The sequence below is a fragment of the Medicago sativa genome, chromosome 6 (genome assembly GCF_051527215.1).
Source record: "Medicago sativa cultivar Bolivia chromosome 6, Bolivia_mono, whole genome shotgun sequence".
In the NCBI taxonomy this organism is placed as follows: domain Eukaryota; kingdom Viridiplantae; phylum Streptophyta; class Magnoliopsida; order Fabales; family Fabaceae; genus Medicago; species Medicago sativa.
In genome coordinates this window covers 9506686-9518582 of record NC_140754.1, presented here as the reverse complement: position 1 = coordinate 9518582, position 11897 = coordinate 9506686, and the positions used below count along the sequence as shown (strand labels likewise).

Below are 11897 nucleotides of genomic sequence, written 5' to 3'. Positions count from 1 at the left end.
CACAGTATTGAATTGTCAATCCCTCGGATAAAAAAAAAAAAAGAGTTTTGAATTGCAATTCTCTTTAAAAAGAATCAAATCAATTTTTTTTTTCCGATGGATCAGAAATCAAATACTGAGTAATATATTTTCTTACATGAATGAGAATGCACTTCAATTTTCTATTCATTGAAGAAAGTTATAGGCTTTTTTTATAATATAGTTTGCCTTTCTAAGCTTCTCAAACCTCCAATGTGGTACTAGCTATCGCTTTAACAAAGCCCCACATGTGCATATCAATTTCTTTTTTTTTAATATGATCAAATTAGCTTTTGCTGCATAATTTAATGATACATTTGAACACCACTGTGGATGGGTTAGGAAAGGAAAAATGGTGAAGATTTGCTGCATTGGGGCTAGATATGTGGGGGGGTCCAACAATGGCAATCACTGCATTAAAGTGTCCATCCGCTGAAGTAGCAGATGTCAATATCTCGAAATCACGGATTGCAGCACGGAACAACTATCAACTTCCTATCAATGAACCAGGTATTGATGATGTAGTAAAGCAATGTCTTTGCAAGAACCATTTCTGCAGCGCTGATGTTGAAAAACATGTCAATGAAGCTGACATTGTGTTTGTATCCATCAACACACCGACAAAAACTCGCGATCTAAGAGTTGGCAAGGTTGCAGATTTGCGGTTCGGCGAGCAAGGTTGCGACCAAAACGATAGCTATTTTAGGATTTGCATTCAAGAAAGATACCGACAATACAAGGGAGATGCCGGATATTATTGAGGTGTGTATAGGGCAACTGGGTGATAAATCGCATTTGAGTTTATTCGATCCTCAGGTCTAGGATCATACACAAAGGGGTTTGTAGATGAATTTTTTTGATTGAGATCATTCTATTCTCTTGCAGCCAACTAGTCCTTAAAAAGAGAAGATTGTGAGTGTGGTTTGGGATGCTCATGAGGCAATAAAAGATGCAAGATGGTGTAACACCTTGAGTGTGGTTTGCAGGAGTGATTTCAAGGTAAAAAATCAACTAAGGTTTGAAAAAGAATAGAACCTTTTCAACAACATCATGATTAATTTATAAAAAAACAATAGATATAAAAGCAGAAGATTTGACATATTGGGAGAGTGCGGCTAAGATGATTGCCAATGTGTCTTGAGTCCGACAAAATTGTTGTAGAGAAATCAACTCAATCAACTCTTCGTGTTAAAACTGCTGAGGCTATATAGAAAATTATGAGACACGATGCAAAAGGTGTCAAATTTCAGATTCTGTCGAATCTTGAATTCCTTGCTCAATGAATTGCAGTTAAAGACCTTTTCAATCGAGACATAGTTCTCATTGGAAGCAGAGAAATTTTGGAAGGCGAAAAAGCGATTCAAACATTGAAAAAAGTTTATCTCATCAAATCGTTGGTCAGCAGAACTTTCAGAGTTAGCTGCTGATACTTTCTAGAATTTCATTTGTCAATGCAATGTCAGCACTTTGTGAAGCTACTGACGCAAATGTTAATCAAGCTGTTGGTACCGTCACAAGAATCGGACCTAAGTTCTTGAATACAAGCGTTGGTTTCAGAGGTTCTTGCTTCCTAAAAGATATATTGAACCAGGTTTACATTTATGACTTTAATGTTTTACGCAAAGTCTGAGTAACTTTTTAACAGGAAAGGCATGTCACAATACCGGATGACATTTTTCAACTCCAAAATGCATGACACTTCTATGTTCAATAACATGTTGCTGTATGCTTTATTTATTTATAATGGCAGATTACATCTCTACGCTTCTCAAACACCCGGTGTAGGACTAATAGAATGAAAATCTATTTTGTGGTTAATAGAGAATGAAAGTTATCATTGAATGTGGGACTTACTACAATGCAAAACATATCTCATTTGTCCAATGTACTTTTTCCTTTCCTTTCTTTGATGTTCATGTTAAAGTTCCATAAAATTCTTTCTATATAAAAGTTAACATTGAATTTATAATGACCACATATATAAAAGCTTGTACTCGAATTGGAATTAGGAATAATACTTGTAACAAATCCAAACTTGAAAATTTTAGTTATAAGTACCTTAAGAAAGCATATTTCCACCAAACATTTGCTTTCCCCAAGAAAGTTTGTCCATTTTGGTAATCTTAGATTTGTAAGGACTTAATTACAATGAACTTACCAAACTTAAATTTCTCTGTGTATACATATAAGCAGTTAAACACTAGACATCCCATTTCCCCACATTGTGTGTTTTATTCATTATTCTATCAAACTTTGAATCTTTTTCGGTATGGTATCGTGTAAACATCTGAATCATCCTTTAATATGTTACTGATTGAGTGTAACTAGTTCTTGTGTGATTAATGAGTATGGTTCTGAATTGTGTGATCAATTGGGTTTGAAATCTGAACCATTCAATCTTATTCTAAATTAAGAGTTACATCTACTAATTAAAGGAAATAATTTAAAACCCAATTGTCTAAAATTAAAAGAATAATCATAATCAGTTTAGTAGATGTAATGATAAGAAAATAGTTAAATAAAAGGTAAAATTGGAAGAATATAAGGATTACATAAAATTTTCCTCGCTTTCTGGTTTTTAGGTCTTCTATATAACGTTTTTTTATTTCAAAATTTTCCTTTCTTCTCATTCTTGGGTCATTTCTTGATAATGTGGCCTATTGATTTATGACGTGATAGAGCTTATCAAACAAATTTTTGCTAAAATAGATATTAAGTATGACCTATTAAGCATTGTTACGTCATATGAAAAAATAAACCCGTCATAAAAAATGACATAAAAAGGAGATGAAAAATTAAAACTACGGAAAAAGTTAAATAGGAGAATTAATAACAATAATAACAACCAAACAATTTCCTACTTCCTACTAAGTGAGATCGGTTCAATGGATAAAATTATGCAATAATATTCTATGATAAACTATATTTCGATCTAACTCATTAATTTCTAAATCTTTCATCGATCTAACTCATTAATTTTTAAATCTTTCACAATAGTTGATCTTATTGTTTTTTTTAAATTTTCCTTTATCTCTAGTGATCCGACTATCATTCATTTGACCTACTCTCCTTACCGCATAATCTAAAGATCTTTTTCACTGCATGCATAAACCACCTAAGCCCATTTTTCGTCAACTTCTTTACTATATGTGTTCCCTGATCTTTTTTTAATATTGTCATTTGTAATCATTTTTCATCTAATTTTACCACACATCGAAAACAACATTATAATCACAGTTACACTCATTTTATTCTCATTTTGGATATTAACCGTCCAACCAAATCAAATTAAATTCGATGATTTACAAAGAATAATGGGCAAAAACTTAATTAAAAAAATAATTAGAAAATCTAAAAATGCATTCAAGCGTAGTATGCTTGATGTATCTTCCAAAGAATAAATTGTCTTCAATTATTTAAACTTACATATAAAAAAGACTGTTAGAGTAGGCACAAAAAAAAAATTTATTATTTTTTTGGTAATTAAATTTATTGTTAAAATTACGATTGCGATTCTTTTTTCTCTCCTAGGGTTTCCAAAAACCTAGTGAGAAGTTTCTCTCCTCAGTGAGAAGTTTACGTCGATCTCTGATATCTCTCTTCCCTAATTGTTTTCCCATACACTTATACCTTCTCCTCAATCCCTTTTACTCACCATGGAGCACCTCTACATCGAAGGTGAAGAAGATGAATTGGAAATTCTAGTTGATGAAAGCCAAATAACTAATGACGTCGTTGGAGCGTCTTATGTCCTGGTAGGGCGTTTTCTCACGGATCGACCAGTTAGATTCCATATGATGAAAGAAAAGATGGCCGAATTTTGGCGTCCTGTCTGCAAAGTTTCTATCAAGGAGGTTGAACCTAACCTATATCTTTTCCAATTTTTTCACCCTCGCGACATGGAACGGGTTATCAAACAAGGTCCTTGGTCTTTTGATGGCCGCACCCTTATTCTAGGGCTTCTGCAACAAGGAACCACACCCAAATCTGTCCCACTCAATCACGTCCCTTTTTGGGTACAAGTCCATGATGTTCCTGTCGGTTGTATGTCTCTAGCAGCAGGTAAACAACTCGGTAACTTTATTGGTGAATTTATGGAATACGATGAGAAGAATAACACCAATTTTATTGCTACCTTTATGCGTATCCGAGTGTTGATCGATGTCCGTAAACCTTTGATGAGGTTTAAGAAGATCAAGACAAAGATTGGTCTGCACACAGTTCGTTTCAAATATGAGCGATTAGGCTCTTTCTGCTATTATTGTGGTTTGCTGGGCCATACAGATGATTTCTGTAGCACTCTTTTTGCAAATCCTACTGATGATGGAACACGTATGTGGAGCTCTGATCTTCGCGCTCAAATAAAAAGAAACAACAATGGCGGTTATGGCTCTAAGTGGCTGCGAGAGGACGAAGGTCCGGTTAGGACTGCGGGTGCAACACAGAATCCAGGAAACATTACAAAAGCTAACGTCTCTGATGGAGGAAATAACCAGCAGTCAAAGCCGCCCATAATTGTCAATAAATTAGGAGAAAAAATTTCTTTGGCTGAAGCTTTTACCAATCCATCCACTTTATTTCCCCAAGTGTCACGTAAAGAAAATAAGGAAGTTCATGAACATGTAGTTAATGAGGCAGAACTAATGGAGGAGGAATTAGATGACACATTAAAAAAGAGACCAAGGTGCAATAATGATAATTCAGAAGTCATAACTGATGATGCAGTAAAGACCCCACAAGGAAGTACCACAATATCTATGGAGGGTGTACAACTTACGGTTCAGAAGCAAACCACAGTGGATACTCAGCATTTTTTATCGGCAGAGTCTGGTTCCCAGACCTGCCGGACGAAATGAGTATTTTATGTTGGAACTGCCGAGGTCTGGGACATCCTAAGGCAGTTCCTAGTCTTAAAGACCTTATCCGTGTCTATAAACCGGATATTTTTTTCCTTATTGAAACTTTGTCGCATTCTAATAAAATAAGAGAAGTTTGTTATTTGCTTGGTTATGATTCTTATTTTACTGTTGATAGAGACGGTCGTAGTGGTGGTCTTGCTGTTATTTGGAAGTCCTCTATTCAATGTAATATCATCAATTATTCATCTAATTTCATTAATTTGCAAATTTATGACTCCGACAAAGGCAACTGGCGCCTAACTTCATTTTGGGGCTATTCTAATAATGCTCAGCGTCGACAATCTTGGAATCTTCTTCGAGATCTTGTTGCTATGTCCGATGACCCTTGGTGTATCATAGGCGATTTTAATGATCTTCTTACGAGTGATGACAAACGAGGGGGATCTGAAAGACCGACTTGGCTTTATAATGGTTTTCGTTCAGCAGTCAATGATTGTAACTTGCATGACCTTCCTTTAGAAGGATATCCTTTTACCTGGTTCAAAAGTCTTGGAACCCCTCGTGCAGTAGAAGAAAGACTTGATAGAGCGTTCCACACATCCTCTTGGCTTACTTTATTCCCGAATGCAAGATTAATTAATCTTGTTGCAGCCACTTCAGATCATTCTCCTATCCTTCTAAAGCTGGATCCTGAGAGTTATATTCATTCGAAACGTAGTTTCCGCTTTGAAAATTCATGGCTCCTTGATCAAAGTCTCTCTGATATGGTTGATGAGAACTGGCACTACTATCCAACTAATAATGTTTTACAAAAATTAAAGTATTGTGTTGATGATATGGAAGCTTGGAGCAAAGCCAATACACCAAATTTTCGTCGTGAAGCCAACAAATTACGGAACGAGCTCGCTGCCATCCGAAGTAGTAATGACCATACAACTGATGCATCTGCTACTAACATCCAAAACAAGCTTTCTTGTGTTTTGTTGCAGGAAGATATTTATTGGAAGCAGCGATCCAAAGTCTTTTGGCTTAAGGACGGGGACAAAAATAGTAAGTTTTTTCATGCATCAGCCACTGCAAGACGCAAGAGAAATGCTATAAAAAAGTTGCGAGATGCTCATGACATCTATGTTGAAGATCAATCTGGCCTGTGTAACATTGCCCAAGACTATTTTTGTAACCTCTACACACCTAGTGATGGGGATCATTCACCAATTATTGCTACTATCCCTCAATGCCTTTCCCCTCAAGACAATATGTCTCTAACGGCTCCCTTTAAGGAAGAGGAATTCAGACATGCTATTTTTTCTATGCACCCTGACAAATCTCCAGGCCCTGATGGTCTTAATCCAGGTTTCTTTCAAAAATTCTGGCCCCTTATTGGTAGAGAGATTTTCGAAGCTTGTTGTTCATGGCTTTATGAAGGTAGCTTTCCTCCTAATTTAAATGATACTAACATTGCTTTAATTGCAAAAGTAGATCATCCAGAGAGCATGAAGGACCTTCGTCCCATATCACTTTGCAACGTCATTTACAAGATTCTTTCAAAAGTCCTTGCCAATCGACTCAAACAAATTCTCCATAAGTGCATCTCTGATACTCAAGCAGCTTTTGTCCCTGGTAGAGATATTCTTGATAATGCTCTCACTGCTTTTGAAGTACTTCATTATATGAAATGCAAAACCAGAGGTAAAGAAGGAAATATTGCTCTAAAGCTTGACGTTAGTAAAGCCTTTGACAGGGTTAAGTGGAGTTATTTACAAGCGGTAATGCAAAAAATGGGGTTTTCAAATATTTGGATTCACTGGATTATGCAGTGTGTCTCCTCTGTCAACTATCATGCGCTTGTCAACAATGATCGTGTGGGACCTATTACTCCTCTTTGTGGCCTCCGACAGGGGGATCCCCTCTCACCTTACCTATATATTATTTGTTCTGAAGGTTTGAGTTCTTATATCAGGCATCATGAGAATAGCGGTCTCATCCACGGGGCACGCATCTGTCGGGGGAGTCCATCGATTACTCACCTCCTTTTCGCAGATGACAGTTTTCTTTTCTGTAAGGCTACTATCTCTGAAGTGACAACCCTCAAGAATATTCTGGATACTTACGAGGCTGCTAGTGGGCAAGCTATTAATTATCAAAAATCCTCCATCGCTTTCAGCCGAAATACAAATTCGACTCTCCGAAACAATATTATTCATCTCTCGGGAGTCGTGGAATTTATGGGGCACGGTAAGTATCTTGGCCTCCCATCTATGATAGGCAGAGATAAAAAATCAATATTCACATTTATTAAAGAGCGCATTTGGAAAAATATACAAAACTGGAATGCTCGCTCCCTTTCACGTGCAGGTAAGGAAGTGCTTCTTAAGTCCATTGCACAATCTATTCCTACTTACTGTATGAGTGCTTTTTTACTCCCTACCACTCTTGGGGAAGAAATAGAGCGCATGATGAATTCATTTTATTGGGGTTCGAAGAAGAATGGAGGTCGAAGTATTAATTGGTTAAATTGGGATAAGATGACTACTTGTAAGGATCAAGGTGGTCTTAATTTCCGTGACCTTGAAGGTTTTAACCTAGCCATGCTAGGTAAACAAGGATGGAAGCTCCTCACAAACTCTTCCTCTCTCCTCACCAGGGTTCTCAAAGCTAAATATTTCCCTAGAAGCGGTTTTTTGGGCGCCAATATTGGCCATAGCCCAAGTTTTACGTGGAGGAGTATCTGGAGCACTATTCCGATGTTATCTCTTGGCTATAGGTGGAAAATTGGTGACGGTAACGATATCAATGTTTGGAAAGACCCTTGGATCCGCACTCGTCAGAATTTGCGGCCTTTAACGATACCGACAAGTAATCTTACCAACATGACTGTCTCCCAGCTTTTCAACCCAACAACCAACACTTGGAATCGAGAATTTATTGCTTCTATCACGAGCACGCAAGATACATCCGATATTTGTAAGATACCTTTGCACTCTCGAACCGACTCTGATACAATTATTTGGAATGCCTCTTCTAATGGCTCATACACAGTCAAATCTGCCTACAAGATGTGCTTGAGTATTTCAAACCAACGATCAAACTATCATGTCTCGGGAGATTGGAAGTTGATATGGTCATTACATGTTCCACCTAAAATCAAACATTTTTGCTGGCGATTGCTTCGTAATCTTAATAATATACAAAGGAGGAACAATTTTTAGGCCTCCAATCCTATGTGTCACATTCTTAAGCCATCCTTGCCAAATCATCATTTTCAAAAGTTCAAATTTTAACCACTTTTAGCATTCATGATATAGAAACATCATTTTCATAATTTTTTCAAATTTTTAAAATCATTCTCATTCATTTTTACACAAGGAATTTGAAAATTATAATTTCCCTCCAAGAAGCAAGAAAAAGGGGTCTGTTTTTAAGTAAAAAACAAAAGTCATTTTCAAAAAAAGCCCAAAAGCTATATGGCCCATTTCTCTCACTCAACAAAAATGGCAAGTTGAAAAGGACTTCACTTCCTCCCTCCCTTCTGCAGAAAATCACAATTGCAGCACCTTACATGGCTTTACAAAGCCAAATCCCTTTCCTTCTTCCTTTCTCCTTCACACACTGTTTCAATTTTCAATTTCCCCCTCTTCTTCCCAAAGAAGAGTCTCTCCCACAAAATTCAAATTTCAAAATCCCATAGAAATTCATCCCCCTCCCCTCTCTTCTCTGTTTTTTCCCTTATTCTTCTTGCTCTCTCTCTCTCTCTCTCTCTCTCTCTCTCTCTCTCTCTCCCTCCCTCTCCTTCTCTCCTTCTTCTATCATTTTCTCTCTACTGCCCCTCAAAACCCTAAACACTCAAGTCTACCAAATCTCAGAACACAACTAAATTCTTTGTAATCAATCAATACCACGGTGGAAACCGAAATCGCCGACCTCCGGTGGATTCGCCGGTCAAGCTATCATCATCCAATCAATCAATCGAAACAAAGGTAAGTGACTCAGAATCCCCAATTTTATAACACCGCAGTCACTTCAAATCGTTTTTTGATTGGTGAAAACTTTATTTTGTGATTTATGCAGAGAAAGGCGCGCGTTGAAGCAGATGAGGGAAATGGTTCACGTAACCTCCAATATCAAGTATGACTCTCGATCAGATTCGATGATTGTTTATGTTAGGATTTTTAGGTATTCTGACATCATTCTCTCAAATGTATTCAATCTGTTTTATGTTTTTAATTTGATTTTTCATGTTGATTTTAATTTCATATTCCTGTTTAGTGATTTTAGACTGTTGATTTCAGATTTTAGAGAAAATTATGTTTTTCCAATTTTGTTTTAAGTGTTTGTAATTATGTCTTAATAAGGAAACTGATGATTTTGTTAGTTTTGATATTGATTTAGAAAGATTTTTGTTTTAATTTTATGTGTAGTAAACGGTGGACAACTTTTGAAAATCTGAGGGCTTGGAGCAATTGCAAGAGTTTAACAAAAGTTTCGGTAAGCCTTAAGTATGTTAATAACAAGAGATTGTTAGTAACTTTTTGTTAACATGAGCTGCATTCAATTGTTATTAGTAAACCATTTTTCACTCTCTCTCAACACATGATGTGCTGTTTGCAAAAGAAGCTATTTGGTTTAATTGAGCAGTAAAGTAACACCAATTTTATTAAGAAGCAATTGACATTTACTTGAGACTAAAAGAGATTGACATATATTTTTGAATTGTAACTTCCTACTTCCTGTTATATAGTATTCATTTATAAAAACCTGTTTTTCTTTGTGATGTGAGATATGTATTGTTCAAAGCATTGCTCTAAGCAAAGATAAGCATGGGAAAAGGTTTAAAAAAATAAGTTAAATTTTTGGAGGTAATCTCTATGAAACTTTGTTTGTTAATTCAAAGTATGCAATGAATTTTAGAAATTTTGCTTTACTTTGTGATATGAAACATATTACTGGACCTTTAAAATCTTTAGAAGGGCTATTGTATTGTATTGTATTGTATTGTATTGTTCAAAGCATTTGAATATGTATTGTTCAAAGCATTGCTCTAATCTTATCCTTAGCTTAATCTCTATGAATTGTAACTTCTTACTTCTTATTATTTAGTGTTCATTTTTAAAAAAACCAGTTTTTAAAAATCCGCTTTGACCATTTTGTTGATGTAAATTCATAAACTTAATGAATTTTATGCTTGAATACTTCATCGTATGCTTCAGTTAGATATTGTTTTAGACTTTACATTTGCTGGTTGCCCTATGAATATTTAATTATTTTGAACTTTTGATTGACTCATGAAATGCAAATATCTTTCTTTGTTACATTTAATTTCACTAGAGTGATGTGTATTTGTTTGAAGCACATATATGAAGGTAAGCAAGATCAAGTTCTTTATTGTGATATCTGAAGCCGAATTTGGTGAAAGGAAGCATGGCTAATAGGTTCTGTTATGTTATGATGTGCTGATAGTATTATTATGAATATAATTGCAATAACGAATACTTAGAATATGAGTCAGCTTATCATTGAGATTGCCTTTAAGAATTAATTTTGCGGACTTGGTACTGTTTGTTAGATTTGAAGTCTTTAACAAAGATTGACATGAGTTTGTTGTCTTAACTATAGTGTTTTATCTATTTGCTTTGATAAAATGCATGCTTTTATAGTGCTTACCCTTGGTTGTGTTCATTTCATCTCTTATTAATACTTTGAAAATCAAACCTGCTTGATTCTAGATTTGATTTGGAAAGGACACTCGAGAAAGAAGAAGAAAAAAAGGACACTCGAGACTCCAATGTGCAAAATCTGAAGCAAGGAGAGGTATTGCAATTAGGCAGAAAAGGATATCTAGATTTGATTTGGAAAACTTTGTGGAACTATTCTAATGTGTACCGTCACTAAAGTTTTATTGTTATAAACAAGCAACCCATTGTAATTGAGTTTTTGAGTAGCTACTTGAATCAAATTCTCTCTATTTGAATCAGTTTTTGATTAGGTCATAGTTTTATGTTTTTGACAACTTTATCACATAGTGCAGTCCTTTTACAGAAGTTAAGTTTTGAATAAGTAATAACTGTCTTTGTTGATATAGTCACCCTTTAGTGCTACCAACAACATGAATATTTGCCTGCAAACTGAAAACATTACTTTAGACATTTGAGTAACAGCAGACTTTGCAAAAGAATTTTACAAGGCATCATGTTAGTTCAAAGAGTTTTACTTCTTGGGGGGTATTTGAAACTTTCAACAGTCTTTGCGGCAACATGTTTATGCAACACCAGAGCTAATGTAACAATTTTGTAGCTGAACAAACATTGTTGTCATATGAATTATCTTTTGATTATTTACTATATTTTTTTGGTAGAATTATTTATTAACTATTTCATTATATTGTAACAAAACTGAATTTTTCTCAAAATTATTTATACTTACTTACTTTTTGGCGTCAAAGCAAGCAAATAAGTTCAATAAATTCAATTTTTAGTAAAGTACATTTTATTATCCCTTTTAGTAAAGTAATTTGGATCAAAAAACCATAAGCTACCTCATTTTATCATTTTTTCACAATATACAGTTTCTTCTTAAAAAAATTAGTATCACTATTATTTTGTATGCACAATTTACTTAATTTTTTTAATAATATCTTCTAATAAGTTGGTAATAATAGAGAAACAACTATTATGGAAACAAAATTAGAGTGACCTCAATTTGAGTAAACATTTACTTCATTTGTTTTAATTTATCTTTGTAAACTTAGACAAAATTATTTTATTATAATTTAGGGTTAATTAAGTTTTTAGTCCCTATAAATATTCACAGTTTTGTTTTTAGTCCCTACAAAATAAAATCACACTTTTTAGTCCCTATAAAATTTTCCATCAACATTTTTAGTCCCTATAAATTTTTTCATTAGCACTTTTAGTTCCTGTAAAAAATTTCCATCAACAATTTTGGTCCCTAAAATGCTTAAGAAAAATGTCACAGGGACTAAAAAGTGTGATTTTATTTTGTAGGGACTAAAAACAAAACTGT

General features: G+C 34.7%; 1 long non-coding RNA gene and 1 pseudogene across 1 annotated transcript; both read left to right on the top strand.

The window, feature by feature from the left end:
• The first annotated feature begins 370 nt into the window (after window positions 1-370).
• LOC146912643 (uncharacterized) lies at window positions 371-4874 on the top strand (annotated as a pseudogene).
• A 3350-nt stretch (window positions 4875-8224) lies between these two features.
• Window positions 8225-9985, top strand: LOC146912642 (uncharacterized). The gene is made up of 3 exons (XR_015016795.1): window positions 8225-8854; window positions 8946-9050; window positions 9296-9985. It is a non-coding gene; the product is annotated as an uncharacterized LOC146912642 (long non-coding RNA).
• Window positions 9986-11897: the final 1912 nt, after the last annotated feature.